The sequence below is a fragment of the Panthera tigris genome, chromosome C1 (assembly GCF_018350195.1).
Source record: "Panthera tigris isolate Pti1 chromosome C1, P.tigris_Pti1_mat1.1, whole genome shotgun sequence".
NCBI lineage: Eukaryota > Metazoa > Chordata > Mammalia > Carnivora > Felidae > Panthera > Panthera tigris.
The window spans coordinates 213,693,384-213,707,178 of NC_056667.1; positions in this window are offsets into that span (position 1 = coordinate 213,693,384).

Consider the following 13,795-nt stretch of genomic DNA (forward strand, 5'->3'; position numbering starts at 1 on the left):
TTGTATGGTCAGGAGCCCAGCCATAGTTGCCATGGTGACAGCTATGGCCACTGGTCCAAGTAGCACATGAAATCTCTAGCTGGGATCAGGTAGTGAATTGCAGGGGCTACTAGGGTCACATGCAGACAGTTGAGGATTGGTGGTCAAGAGAATTAGACACATCAGAGGGATTATAACCTCTGTCCCACCCTGGGAACTTTGAGAAGCCAAATCCCGGATTTAATTTGTGACAACCTCCACGCCCCCACATTCCCTGGCTAGAACCATTTCTCCAGAAAAGCAGCATGTTTCTACTATATCTTTGAACCGTCATAGTTGCTACAGTTGTGATTCTACCCACCAGCTCCCGCTGCCAAAGAAATGGACTCCCCAGGGCAGGAACCTGTCCTCCTGGAGATGCTAATAGACAGAGGGAGAGAAGGCATCCAAGGCTGCCCATTCTGATGGATTTGCCAGTAGAATTTACATGAAACAGCAAGAGGTCAATGAGAAAAGCCATGGGTGTGGGACCCTCAGATTTCTCAAACTGCTATCCTTGAGCCTGCATATTTGTCCAAAACCCACACTTCTCTCTTCCTTCCCTCTTTTGAGTCCACTCTTTTCTCCACCCTCCATGTTGCAAGGTCTTCTGCGTCAGCCCTGGCAGACCCCCAGATCTGATTTTTCCCTTGGCCAGCTCAGTCTGCTTCTCTCTCTCCTTGTGTTCCCAAGCCTTTACGTGTGCGATGTGGTGTAAGGTTGGCCCCAATGTCTGTGTTGGCTCCCATGCTCTCTTGTCTTGGTAGTAGATTGCTTTAGCCTTTGTTCCATGTTCTGAATTAGGCAAATTATCAAACATTTATTTTCTGTTATATCTTGAATCAGTGTTCACATGAGCTGAGCTTTCTCCCTGCTGTCCTTTATCTCTTTGTTCTGTTTGGGGCAGAACAAATGGTTTTTATCCCAAATGGTACCTACCCATTTCTAAAATATGATCCTAACTTGACTGTATTACCATAGTTAATGGTCAGTTTTTTACGATCAACATGTCACTCACTAATAGGTTCACCCTGAATGGATCCTTGGGCTGAGAGGTCCTCCCTGACTGGGAGGAAATCCCTTTTATAGAAAGATCCCGAACCAATATCATGGAGCCAGCCATATTGGGAGGATTTTGGTATTTATAACTATATTCTTTTCTTATTGCTGCTGAAGCACAAACTGAGTAGCTTAAAATAACACAAATGCATCATTTTACAGTTCTAAAGGTTAGAAGTTCAAAATGGGTCTCCTGGGGCAAAATCAAGGTATTTTTAGCAACGCTATGTTCCTTCTGGAGTCTCCGGGGAGGATTCATTTCTCTGCCTTTTTCAGCGTCTACAGTCCAGCCTCATTCCCTAGCTTATAGCTCCTCCTCTGTCTTCAAAGGACAAAACTCCAACCCTCGCTTCCATCATACATGGCCTTTTCTGTGACCACGCTGCATCCTTCTTACAAGGAACACGGGGTCCACCCAGATATTTCAGGATATGTTCATCTCAAGATCTTTAACTTAACCACATCCGCAAAATCCCTGTTACCTTGTGAGGTAACACATTCACAGATCCTGGGAGGCCAGTATTCACCCTACCATAATAGCTATCATTTACTGGACACTACAAACCAGCCAGACACTGTACATGGATTCCATCATGGAATTCTCAAAATAACCCTAATGGGCACCTACCCACTCTGACCACAATTTGACCAATGATGAAAACATGGCTTAGAGAAAACTTGTACCATCACCAGTAAGAGGCAAACTCAGGCCTCATAGCCTTATATCTCAGCTCTCTGAATTCTACCCTCCCTTTGAAAGAAAGAAAGAAAGAAAGAAAGACATCAAACCTTCAGAAAGCTGATCAGCAGGTTTGAAGTTCTCTCAGTAGATATGAGGCAAAGAGAAGGGTGGCCAAACTGTCAGCCTGATGGATCACTTTGGCCATCAGATGTCGCCAGTGCAGTCTTCTTACAAAACCACCGCAAGCCCACCCTGCAGACCCACCTACCCCTTGGATGAATGTGCATTAAGCGAATCCAGAAGCTAATGGAATCCGTAAGCGAATTCCATTAAGTGAATCCAGGGAGCATGGTTCTCTGCATCAGCTATAGGGACTCCATACGGTGGGGGTGGGGACTGTTTTACCCCCAAACTCCCTGTTAAACACACACACTGTTGCCCTTCTATTTACTTCTTCTTTAGACCGAGGGCCAATTGTGAAATTGGATGAGGCGCTGGGTTCATGCCAAGTTTTCCTTTGCCCATGACCTTGGCATTCTTTCTTTGGGTATCCAAACAGACACTCCCTTGGCCATCACTCAACAGAAAACTGGCATCCTTAAAAGCCAAACACAACCTACCTCAGAAGAAAAAACACAATTAGTGAGCAGATAAGACATCTGAGCTTTATTTTTCTCATAAGTGGGACGTGGTAGAGTAATGGCTTTGCGGGTAAGGTGGAGGAGGGGAAGAAAAAGGAGCTGTTGCCTTAGACTCCCCGGCTGCTCCGGGGCGCTCTGAGCCGGAGGGCACTAGGTGGCGAGATTTACTAAGCTGGGCTCTGTGGGGCTTGCGGTGAGGAGAGCGAGGCTTGTTGTGTTCACCGTGTCGCGGTAACTAGGTCACAATTAAAGTGGGAAATGTGTGTCGTTCCGTGGGCAGAAGCACAGGGACTGTCGCTGCTTCTTCAAAGGCACAGCTCTGCGTGCTCGCGGCCACCGCAGAAGCCTGACTGCAGTTTCCACCCTTCCCTCCTCTCCCCTCTCGGCCGCTCTGTCATGCATTCGTTCGTTCCCCTGCTCTGTCCCCTCCACGGTCCAAGGTCTGCTGCGACAGCCCCTAGTTTAACTCCTGGCGGCTCAGAGGTTGGTGCACCCCTGCTTCCCACTCTACAACACACATCCGGTTGGGGACATTCCATTCTCAACTCTCAAAAGTAGCTTTGGTGGTAGGAGATCTCACATTTTCAAGGAACCGCATTGCATATTATTACATATTAATATGCACATGCTAGCACATGTCTTGTGATACAGTCAAAACTCTAAGCTGGGTTCTGGCCACCTTCTCTCCCATCTCAGAGGCACCTGCAGTGCGGAGGGGGAGGAGGATGGTCTTCTATTCTCACACTTGCCCTGCAAGCACGGGGGAGGGGACTGGACAGTTTTGGGGGTGCTGGGTAGCTTTGCTCTGGGGCCTGGCACCTGCTAAGTCTGGTTCTTCCACTCGAGGCTCTTTAGAAATGCCTTGTGCTCCCTTCTGCCCCGGGTTCCTTTGGCCTGGGCCTGGAGCGGACATAGGTCCATTCGGAATGGTCCCTGCGGCTCCTCGCTCGGCCCCGGGGCATCCCACCCTCCTTTTCCAGGTCTTCTTGCCCGTCCATGCAGCCACGCCGGACTGACTCAGGATGACCCCCTGCCAGCTGGCGTGGGTTCAGTAATGTTCCCCCCAAACTCATATCTCCCTCAGAATGTGACTTCATTTGGGAATAGCATCTTTGCAGATGTAATCAGTTGAGATGAGGTCATCCTGGATTCGAAAGGGCCCTAAGCCAGTGACTGGTGTCCTTAGAAGAAGAGAAAACAGAGACGCCAAGATAGAGGGAGGAAGTCCGTATGATGATGGGGCAGACACTGGAGTTTTGTGCCTATAAGCCAAGGAAAGCCAAGGATTGCCAGAATAACCAGGAGCTAGGAGGGAGGCCTGGACCAGATTATCCCTTGGAGCCTCCAGAAGGAACCAAGCTTGCTAACACCTTGACTGGGGACTTCTGTGGAACGCCTTCATTCTCTGAAGTCTGCATATGGGGGCAGCGGTGGGCTCTTTGCATATTCGTGTTGGTTTCCCAATCCCATTACAGGCCGTATATATGTACCTAGTTGAGGCAGGATTGAATAAAGCTATAGCCAGCCTTTCTGACTAATTGTGGTAGATTGAATTGTACCTCCCCCCACTGAAAAGACATGTCTTCCCAGAACCCATGGACATGACCTTATTTGGAAAAAGGGTCTTTGCCGATGGGATTCATTCAAGGATCTCAAGATGAGAGCATCTTGATTTTAGAGTAGGTCCTGAATCCAATGGCACATGTCCTTACGAAGAGGGGAGGACACAGAGACACAGAGGGGAGAAAGCCACGTGAGGATAGAGGCGGAGATGGGAGTCATGGAGCCCCAAGACAACGGCCCCTAGCAGCTTGATGAGGCAGGGAAGGATGGTCCCCTGGAGCCTTGCTCAGAAGCGTGGCCCTGCGAACGCTTCGGCTGATACCTTGATTTCAAACTTCCAGCCTCCTTAAGTGTGAGTGAATCCATCTCTGTTGTTTCAAGCCACCCATTTGCAGTCATTTGTGATGACAGTCCTAGAAACCTAACACACGAATTCTATTATAAACATTTTTCCATGGCGCTAGGCATTGTGGTAATTATTTTTAACGACAGCGCACTATTCTGTAGTATAGGACGCCGATCGATCTTCTATTATAAAATATTTAATATTTTAAAACTGAACTAACTAAAGAGCAAGGAATTAAAAACACTCAAATATGCAGTTTGAGTATCTGATGAAGTCTTCAGGAAGGTCTTACCTAGAAGGGAAACTGCTTGGTCAAAACATACACCCTCTGCTCGCACGCGCCTCTCCTGCATGAAGCCGACTGCTCAAAGCCTGTAATTTCTGTAAATATTATTTCACACCAGTTGGCATAAGACGTGTAATAACTCCGTGACTCATTTGTATGACAATGTTTGCAAGTGCTGTCCTCGTGAGCGTGAAAAATAACCCTCTGAAGGCCAGGCAACCTAGTATTTAGCCGTCTGGGTTTCCTTCCAATAGGTTTTAGTCATATCCTTCCATCTTGGTGCCAGACACGTATTTCAGATATGTGCCTTTTCTTTGATTGGCCTCAGTTCTAAAAAGCACACCCTTAGCTACAGCCAGTCATGCCTAAGCAGACAGAGCTACAGTTGAGCGGGGGCGGCTCCCTCCTCAGTCTCCAGGGTTGAATAACCCGAACGCACTGGTTGTTGCACGTAACGTGAGCCCGAGAAGTCTGTGGGCATCGTTGTTCTGAAGACGTCAGCACAGAAGAAGGGCCGAAAACTGTATTTATCTGGAGTCACAGGATCTGCGATTCAACTTCTATTTTGCTAACATCAGATTATTTTTACCTTGGGAATGTTTGGGAGTATCACCTCGCCTTGGTGGCATCTCCAGGCGATGAGAGCAGTGGGCTAAATAAACTCTAAGGTTCCAGATTCCATTCTCCTGCTAGTGTCTAAATGGTCCATTGCAAGGGTGTTGGCATGTTCGTCTCTGAGTGTTGGAGCAAATGTATCTGAGACATATCAAGCTGTCTTATGTGCTCAGAGGTGATATTTGGAGTCAAGATCTGGCTAAGATAACTATCCCAAAGATCCCAATGAACAGAAGCAATTGTTCCGGGAGCCCACCTCAGTTTTTCAGTCGAATGAAACGTTCTATTATTACAGGAACTACCATCTTGATGCCAAAGGTTATAATTAAAGGCAATAAAATATATCGTGGAATCATTACCAAACTAACGATTGTGTCTCATTTGTAGGTTCGTAAGAGACCGTGGCCTGCGATAAGCTTACAAAATGGGTCTATATAATTCTGACCCGGAATCTGAAAATGACTTTAGGAATTTAGTCCAGAAGGAAGCTGATTAGTACCATTAAATACGAGATTCCTTCTTTGTTTGGCCAATGACTTTTGGATAACCCTCCTTGCCGATTCTAGGATAGAGACACAGCACGTACGCACATCCACACACACGGGCGTGTACACACGCGTGAGCGTGCACAAGCACACGTACTGAAAAGGATGCAACAGGCGCGGATCAGAGCCTCCACCTCCCTCTTAGCAACTCACACCAGTGCCTTTTCTTTGGGAGGAGGCGACCACACCACGCATCATGAGGGAAGGCCTGGAGCAGCAACGCCGTCATAGAGAAAGATGACATTTGCACGGAGCACCCTTTGGAAGTTGATGAGGGGCCAGTAGACACGGGTGGTGCGTGCAGTATCCCCGGAGGACCCAGGGTCAACTTACTTACATTATTTGGAACTACTTTGCCTCAATATCATGTTGCTATCTGGTTTCCTTCATTTTTCTAGGTTTTCATTTGTGTGTGTCATTTCATAAAACTTGCTGAGTCCTTGGAGTTGGGGGGGCCTCCGAACACACCTGTGGCAGAGGGGCGCCAGTCTCCGGTCCCCCTGGAAGCCGGGGGCAGAGTGACCGTGGCCGGCTGCGGGAAAGCCAGGTGCACCCAATGACGGCTCCGGAAATGGGCATGTGAATCCACTGCAGCCAGGGACAAGCAAGGAGGGGTGTGCCAGAGGCTGCTGGAGACGTTTACGTGCGTTATGGGTCTATCTCTCTTCTGCAGAGGTGAAGCTGGCACAGGGCGGAACGCAGGGCTAAGAGGCTCTGAGGCCTGGAGACAGAGCCGGGCGTTCGGTTCAGCCCCAAACCCGTCCTATACCTGCATTTCCAGAGCTGACCCGTTCTTTACTGTTCAAGTCATTTTGGGCTGGCTGTTACGGCAGGGGTTGTGTGATATACTACCATGCTCGGTCCCTCTCATTTTATAGAAGAAACCAGAACCTCTTAGGCCACGGCTACAGGGCTTGCCCAAGATCATCAACGACTCACACAAACACCAGCAACCAGGGCCCAGTATCCCGAGGACCGGACCGCGGCCTGTATGAGCTTGAGCAGATTTTGCACACGCTTTTTCAAATGTTCCGCTTGGGTGGATCCATGGACTTCTCTGGTGAAGGCCTTTGATGATCAGAGAAACTAGATAAAGCCAACGGAGCTGTGTTTGTCTGAGAGATACGGTTATCTTGATGACCCAGTTTACTGAGATTCGTCCTGATCCTTGCTCACGCACCAAGGCGCTTGCCTGATGAATAACATTTTAGAGTTTTGATACTGATGGGCAGGCTAATGAAGATTCCTATCCTCTAATTAGCTCTCGCCTTCTGGTTTGAATGTTTCTGCGTGTTGCTGTTGCAAATGCTCAGAAAGGACCTCTGGGCCCCGAGGACATCTCGCACACATACTTGTTGGAGTCTTTGCCTTCTAGGGAAGAAGACAGCACCCCCTCCCATGTGCCTGGGCTTTTTCAGAGAAGTGTGGACCCTCTCTTCTTTGTCTCTCGGCTCCTCATGGCTTATCTCTCCCTGTCCTTTTCACGCCCTCCACTGAGCAATCGTCGTGCCGACTGGAGACATTCTAAATGTCATCTGGCTGGGGCATTTGTTCCACGTCGTGCATCATTGGGCTTTTAGAGTGTTGGCTAAATATTACAAGTGATTAACGTCCCACAAGTCTCACTTTTTGTTTTGTAGTTAATCAGTCGCACGTGAATCAGAAATAACAAAGATTGTGGTCAGATTAGGCTTGTTTAATTCAGAAATGGCATCATGTATGGGGCGCCTGGGTGGCTCAATCGGCTCAGCGTCTGACTCTTGGTTTCAGCTCAGGTCGTGATCTTGTGGTTCATGAGTTTGAGCCCTGTGTAGGACTCCACGCTGACAATGCTGTCACTGCTTGGGATTCACTCTCTCCCTCCGTCTCTCTAAAATAAATAAACATTTAAAAAAAGAAGAAGTTTGAGAAGCATTTCCAAATGCTATTGTATTGCTTATCTGTTTTTGTGCAACAAATCGCCTCAATGTTGCAGCTTAAAACAATACAACATATTATCTCACGGTTCCCGTGGGTCAGGAAACGGAGCATGGCTTAGCGGGGCCTTCTGCTTCCAACACTTAGATGTCAGCCAGGGCTGGGAACTCATCTGAAGGCTCGACTGGGACGGGGTCCATCATGAACTGATGGTGGGTGCCTGGTCCCAGCTGAAGGGCAACATGGGAGACCCAGCCTCCTTGTTCTTTAGCCTATGAAAGCTTCCTGCTTTCTGGCCCACTTTGCAGCTCTGGGCGTGGAGTGTTAAATAAAGTTTGTTTGCATCACCTAAACTGTCTTTGGTAATCATTCTTTAACATACACTGCTGTGAACTGAAGTCTTTGAAGACACAGAGAGGGTACGCAGCATTTTGAAGGGTAGCAGAATGTGCTATGTTTCTTTGACATAAGGATTATTTTGAGCTGATTATTTTGAGAAACAGCAGACCCAGGAAAAGCTCCGAATGTGGAATTGAAATTACCCTTTTCAAAGGGAAATCAACATACATAAAGGAAATCTCCATTTGTGCAGGTGTCTCTTTCTCTGTACCAGGAAGAGGAGGATGGCTCTAAATCACAAGAAACTTTCAGTGGAGAAGTCACCACTTGACTCTGCACAACAACCTTGCCCTCGTTTACCATGGCTTTCCTAGCAACCTCTCTTGACTGGCTTCTCCTTCCCCAACCCCTATCTTCTTTTCTTTTGTCTTTAGCTAAAGATGGCTTCTAAACCGAGGTTTGGGCCACCTGGGGAGTTATGCATTTTCCCCTGGGTCTCTCCTGTGTGTAGATGAGGTATACATTTTGATCAGCTTCAGTTTGTTTTTCTCTTGTTCATCTGTCTTCTATTTAGGGGTCTCAACTAAGAACTCAGAAGGGTAGAGGGAAAATGATTTTTCCTCCCCTGCAATTTCCTAAGTTTAGATGGTGGGACTTCCCCTCCCTTGCTGTTTTGGGGAACTTTCCAAGGGACGTTTTGGGAAGTGCTAATCTAGAGTTATATTTTACTAAGTAAAATTTAAAGCCACGACATTCGCTTGTTCTGGCTCTTGGGTTCAGGGAGGATGTGTTCCTGGCATTGCAACTTGAAATTCAAGATCCATTTTCCACGAAACAATGCAGCTAGATGTAGCTGAAATAGTATGATTAGAGCTGTAATTTGGGTGCATGTGGGTAAAACAAGCTTTTGTGGACTAGCCTGGAAACCAAACCACCAGGGATAAAGCTGTCACTAGAGAAGCATCCACTCGGGGTTGCAAGCAGATTAGAAACATACATGTGCAATTCATCCCAGGCTTCAGCGGGGAGCTGACTTTGCTGGAATTCTCAAAGCAAAGCTTTTTATCAAGCTTAAAATATGCACTCGTTTTTTGAATGACTGAACCTAACATGAATGGTTTTTACTTGTTGCCAGCTTACATGCCTTGAAATTCTGAGACATTCTTTCATATTGAATTTTTCTTAAGAATCTAAAAAAAAAAAAAAAAAAACCTGAGTAAATGTCTTACAATTATAATCAACTTTAATTACTTGTTGCTATGGAGTTTTGCTTGGTTACAAATTCTTCATCTGATGTTCCTGATTCAACTCAAGTTTCAGCAGCTGAAGAGATACTCTGATTCTGACAGGAGACAATACATACATTTTTCGACAGTTTTGGTCTTTACTCCAGTAATGTCTACCCAAGGAGTGCCAAGAAAAGAAAGCGTTGGGGAGGAAAATTTTTTCCTTTTACCCTTGGTTTTTTGACTGCTCTAATAAATCATATTAGCATAAGAGAAATTAACAGGAGAAAAACACATTTAATTATGTAATTAAAGAGGAGACCAGAAAACGAGCTAGACAATGGAGGCTTATCTGTCATCTTGAGCTAAGGGAAGGGATATAGCCTGGGGGCTCCAAGGGGGAGGAGGGTGGGTCACAGGAAACTGAGATCAAGTGTCTGGTAATCAGATGTTTGTCCTGCCCTGCAGATAGGTCATTAAGATTAAAAAAAAAAAAAAAAGTGATCTCTTGGTAATAGCTCTCTTTCTGGGCTAGGTCCCCTGTCCAAGTTCTTTTAGATAATTTACAGGAGAGATGTTTTCTTTTTTCAGAATGGAAATTTTGTCGTAGCAGCTTGAGAAGGAGAGAAAAGCCATTTGTCAAAAGATTCATTTTAAAACTCAAGCTGTTAGTTGGGAGGTGGGCTCCCTTCAGGAGTTCTATGCTAACTTGTTTTTCCCAAAGGAAACGAAAGTTTCAGCATTCGTCAAAATGACTCTGATGATCTTACTCCATCATTTGGTGGAAGCAAGTAAAAATCAGTGCCAGACCAGGCCAGGCGAATTTAACAGAATCTTTCCAAAACGGAAGATACTGTATTAAACGAGAGTAAAATTGAACTCCAGCAGCGCCCAGGGTTCGTTTCGAACACTTAATCCATACCACTCGCGAGAGCTGAACGTTTGCCATTAGAAGTTCCTCACATGGCTGTTCTCTCCTGCCCTTTCAGAAGGGAAACTTGAGGTGAAAGTCGAACAATTTAGAGGCGAAATGGAAGCTTGATTTGAGACGGTGGCTTTATGACGTGTTTGCTCAGCTCTGCTGACCTGTTTCCCAGAATTGCTTTTCTTGTATGTTTCTGGTCTGTGGGCCACGAAGGACGTTTGTAGGAGATGCCGGGGGCACAGGGACACAGTGGGCATCCCGCAGGTCTTGCAAATGCCTGAGAAGTAGACTCACCTGTCACCGTGCTGGCGTGAATGAGCATCTGGGCCCTGCGACCGGCCCACCCTCCCTGCGATTTCCCTTCGGTTGGTTCAACTCTCGGGCCGGGTGTGTGTGTTCGGCTCCATGAAGAACGGCCTGGCTTTTGCCAGGGGTCCTGCCTTGTCAAGGTTGGAGGTGGCAGGAATGGCTCGAGTCTGCCAACTATAGCCTTCTGCTGTTCTCTGAGGAATAGCCATCTGTCCATCCTTGTGGGGGTCTCTTGAATCTCTTCCATTTTACATCGATTTTCTCTTCTGACTCCTGCCCTGTGGACTTCAAGCTCCAGCATCAGAAGTGAAGATAATGGCCTTACAGATATATGAAAACAAATATAGATATGGAGATATAAAGACGTGTAGTGGTTCCGCATCTCTGAACTTTAATCAGTACATGTGCCTGTCCACACATATAAATAAACGTAATATTGACAGAAATCAATTAAATAAGCTGTTAACAATTACCGAACTAGAGAGCAGGTGCATGATTATCTGTTTTATTATTCTTTCGACTTTTTGTGTGTCTGAGCTTTTCTATACCTATGATTTGGGGAAAGAAAGGATGAGTCATTGGCTGTGGAGTAATGTCGTAACAAATGATACTTTTTAAGTGAAATTAAGTAATACACTCATTCAGTGAGTGGTAAACCAGTATTCAGTTGAGCCAGGCACTGTCCTAGGTGCTGAGGACTTTATGGCAAACAAGACCATCAGAATCCCTGCCCTCATGGAGCTTACATTCTAGTATTTTCTTACACACCTACAATTCATTGGCAGTCTTACGTTTTGGCCCCTCATGGCTACTCTTGATATTAAAGAATAATGCAAGTGGCAGTAACCAATCACAGATTTCCTCTGCTCTCTGAAGACCAGCCATTGCCTGACCTCCCTTACCAGTGCCAGTAAGATGCCAGTGATCATTATGGTCCTTCAGTTGTGCATAAACAGTAGAACTGACCTCAACAAAGGAACCATGGGAGTTTCCAAGCTCCCTTTTCCCTTTTCCCTCAAGGGAGCCAGCCTCTAACGTTGCATATCAGGGCAGTGCTTTGGTGGGAGATGATGGGTTGAGAGTGGGGGAGGTGTAATGCCGGATCATGGATACCCAGATATGGAGGTAAGGGGGTGATGCGCAGAGAGATGCTGAAGTCCTGCACAGGTCACAATTTGGGACCCACTTCTTTTATGAAGACCCAGTGTTCTTGTTGTGATAACATGTCTTGTGATTAAGGATTTTAAATGTCTTCGATGACAGTATTTGGGGATTGCTCTTTTTCCTCTTTAACAAACCCCAAACAGGAAAAGCAAACCTGTGTAGTTTGGAAGGGAAGGAGTAGGTGAAAGACTAAAATCTGAATATAATTTAAAAAAAATTTCTGTAAGTTCAAAACCAGAGGAAAAAGTTGCCAGTTGTGTTATCATTGTCTGCCAGTGAATTGTTTCTAGTTCAGCAGCATCGTGTCCCCTGTCTATTCTATTCTGGGGGAAAGGATGTGATTAAGACGGTAGTTCATTAATAGAGAGTGCTTAGAGAAAGAAAGGCAAAGAAATGAGGTCTTTTGTGTGATATTGCAACCACGAAAATTTAGAGAAAAAGATGAATGCTCGCTTTGGGTCTCCTTCCTTGAGATCCACTCCTTCCCCAACCCCTTCCGTGTTTGTACCCTGAGCCCTGCAGGTGATACTTCCCGGGCTCCGTTATTGTGATAGAATAATGGCCCTCCAAAGATATTCATGTCCTAATCCCCAGAACCTGTGAATATGTTTCTTTACATGGCAAAGGGGACTTTGCTGATGTGATTAAAGTAGATATCTTGAGATGGAAAGATTATCCAGGTGGCCCCATGTAATCAGTAGAGTCAGAGGAGTGGTGTCAATAGAAGCAGAGAGTGGAAAGAGAGAGAAATTTGAAGATGCTTTGCTGCCAGCTTTGATGATGGAAGAAGGGGCTATGAGCCAAGAAATGCAAGGAATTCATTCTAGAGCTGGGAAAAGCTAGGAAACAGGTTCTCCTATAGAGTCTCCAGAAGGAACCAGTCATGTCAACACTTGGACTGTAGCCCAGTGAGACTGGTTCTGGACTTCTCACCTTCAGAATTGTAAGATAATAAATTTGTGTCACTGTGTATTGAAACTTTATACTGGTTTGTTACCGATTTGTTACAGCAGCAACAAGACACTAATACAATGATCAACTGGTTTCCAAATAGATTTGGTCAAAGGGAGGCATTGTTGAGAGATTGGAGGGTGAGGGAAAAGAAAAGGCAAAGCATTTCTTCTCTTCTCTCTCTGCTTTGGAGATATCACTAACAGGGGTCATGTCTCCTTGGATCCGGTTTAGACCAGACATAGCCAGCCTCTAACACACGACACCATCTCTGGGATTTGGTGGTGCCACTTTCTCCCTTGGTTCCTTCACCTGGCGATGGCATCGGGTCCCGCTGCTGCTACCTTCTGGGCTGCCTCACTCACTCCTGTTGGGATTTTTAACAAACAATCTCAAGTGATGTGTATGACCAACTATAGATAGTGAAGAATATATACTTCGATGGGTTTGTTAAGATCCCTTTCCAGTTGTATGGCCCCACCTTGTGTTGGTCGTGCTACCGCTACCATTGTTTTATCAAGACCATTGTTTTGTCATCGGACATGCCATTGTTTTCTCAAGACCAGTTTTGATCTGCTGTAGAAATGTCTTTATAACCGATGTGCATGGATTCTACTTATCTCTTTCTTAATGAGACAAAAGCAACTACAACACGGCTTTGATTAAAATGCTCATCTAACATATCGTCTGTCAGATTGGCTGTTGTTTTTATTACATTAGCAAGTCTATCACTGTGTAATACTTTCTAATCTTAGATAATGATGACCTTGCCCATGACATGCTACCTGTTATTATTCTGTAGCAGCCACCCTCTACGATGGCTTCAAATGATTCTCACCTCCTGGTATTTATACCCCAGATACTACCCCGCACATTGGATCAGCACTGGTTCTGTGTACCCAGAAGAATACAGCGCCGTGGAGCATTGATGGTAGAGTGGTGAGCATAGCTGCCTTCCAGCAAAATAGAGCAGAAGTGACAGTTGAGACAGTCACTTGAGACAGAAGTGACAGTGTGTGACTTTGAGGCTAAGTCATAAAAGATATTTTAATTTCTACTTTGAACTGATTTTTTTTAATGTTTATTTGGAGAGAGAGAAAGAGAGAGGGTGGGAAGGAGAGAGAGCAGAGTGGGGGAGGGACAGAGAGAGAGAGAAAGAGAGAGAGAGAATCCCGAGCAGGCTCTACGCTGTGAGCACAGAGCCTGACG